The sequence below is a fragment of the Pinus tabuliformis genome, chromosome 8 (assembly GCF_031772625.1).
Source record: "Pinus tabuliformis cultivar Carrire ecotype Pingquan chromosome 8, CPIR1, whole genome shotgun sequence".
Classification (NCBI taxonomy): domain Eukaryota; kingdom Viridiplantae; phylum Streptophyta; class Pinopsida; order Pinales; family Pinaceae; genus Pinus; species Pinus tabuliformis.
In genome coordinates, this window is record NC_142294.1 from 1,542,469,613 (window position 1) to 1,542,471,785 (window position 2,173).

Below are 2,173 nucleotides of genomic sequence, written 5' to 3' on the forward strand. Positions count from 1 at the left end.
AGGCTTTCCCCTGAGTATTTTATGTGTTTCATGTGCATTGATTCTTCTTCTGGTTATATGTGTTCAGCTCCGATTCAGCTAGCTTCCGCAAAGCAATTTGATAGTAGAAGTATATTATAGTATTTTGATTTGGTATATTGCATTATCGGGTTAATCTAAAGTCAGATTTTCTACATGATCTTAGAGGTAGATTTGTAGAGAATTTGCAAAATTTCTACATGGTATCAAATCCAATTTTATCAGAGTAGTGAACAGTATATGGAGAAGAGAATTAGAAGTTTGAAGTTTGGGGTTGCAGGTGCAAATCGAATCCTTATCATACTTCAAGGTTGGCCAATGGCATTCTATGGCTTGAGACTCATGGCGTTCTATGGCGTTCTATGGACCTTGAAGTATGATACGATCCAATGGCGTTCTATGGCGTTCTATGGCCATTGTCTTGTAGAGTTTGTATTAGAAGACAATGGCTTGAAGGATTTCATTGATCAAGAAATCCAAAATCCAGGTTCAACTAATGCACAAGAGTTGGCTGAGTGGAAGAAGTGTGTGGCGAGGGCAAGACGGATCATCCTTGAGGGAGTTCGAGACCATATTGTCTCGAGTCTCCATGGGAAGGATACTCCATATTCAATGTGGAAGACATTGAAGGACCTCTACCAAAACAATAGCGACCAAAGGAAATTGGCACTTAAGGACAAGGTTTGAAGAATCAAGATGGAGAACTGAGATACTATTTCCAAATATCTGAACAAGCTCACCACTTGCAGAGATGAGCTTAGTAGTGTGGGAATAAATATTGCCAATGATGATATGGTGAGCCTCGCTCTCCTTGGCCTTCCAAAGAGCTAGAATAGCTACCATGACTCTGTGAATGGAAGGGAGAAACTGTTAGATTGGGAATGACTGTGGTTGGATCTCATGCAGGAGGAGATCAGGAGGAGCACTCGAGATGGTTCTTTATCCAAGTATTGTGATGAAGAAAATCTAACCTTAGCAAGTAAGGCAAGGAAAGGGAAGGGGAAGGATTCCAATTCCAAATCGAATTCTTCTCATGGAGCAAAGAAGGGTGACATATCTAAGGTGAGATGCTTCAATTGTCACGAGATGGGACATTATGCGACTAATTTCCCATCGAAAAAGTCCAAGAAGGGATCCTTGGAAGGATCGGAAGGTGAGGCATTAGCCTCTCAGTTCGAGATGGACTTTACCCTCATCGCATCCATGGTATCATTAATGATGGGTTGTGTTTGGTATCTTGACAGTGGAGCCTCATTCCACATGACCAACGATAAAAGTTTATTCAGTACCTTGGAGGAGAAAGACATCAAGATGCGCATAGAGATGGGTGATGATGAAAGGTATAGTGTTTCAGGAGTGGGCACGGTTGCTTTTCAGAGGGAGTATGGAGCTCTTATCACCTTGACAGATGTGAAGTATGTGCCTGGACTGAAGAAGAATTTGGTATTGATCATGATGTTGGAGAACAAAGGCTATGATGTTTTCTTCAGTAAGGGAAAGTTTTTCCTTAGACACATCACCACGAGACATGTGAAACAGATCGGTTCACAAATCAAGAACCTATATGCTCTTGAGTCTCAAGATGCATGCAAAGCCTTGAGGAGCAAGGAAAATGTTAGAGACTTGGTGGTTGAGAGGGAGAGTAAATTACCTCTCAACATGCAGTCCCAAAAGAAGTCTTAGAGAATTGTAGAGGAGCCACAATTGGAGAAGTGGGAAAAGGGATCACAAGCAGCCATACCTCCAGGTGTGAGATGGGGTGATGTGAAGCAATAGTCCCAAGAAGGCTGAAATTGGGTAGGGTCCATTGAGAGGTTTTATCTCATGGATCGTACCTTGCTACAAGGGCCCAAAGTACATAGTAGCTGGAGGAAACAATGGGATTGATGCAATCAGAGATCAAAGTGACAGAGGCTAGAGTAGTCAGATATTGAAGAGCACAGAGAAGGGTTGACAATAGTGTAGAAAGGCAGAGTCTCCAAAAGCACAAAGTTTTCAATTGACAGAGGCAATAACAGTTAGAGACTTTGATGATAGATGCATCATACTTATTTAGGTTAGATGTTTTTTTTTTTTTTGTTTCTGGAGTTGCTGAAGCAACAACACTAGAGAGAAGTGTTGCATGTAGAACATTCCAAAGGTTCAAGATCAGGAT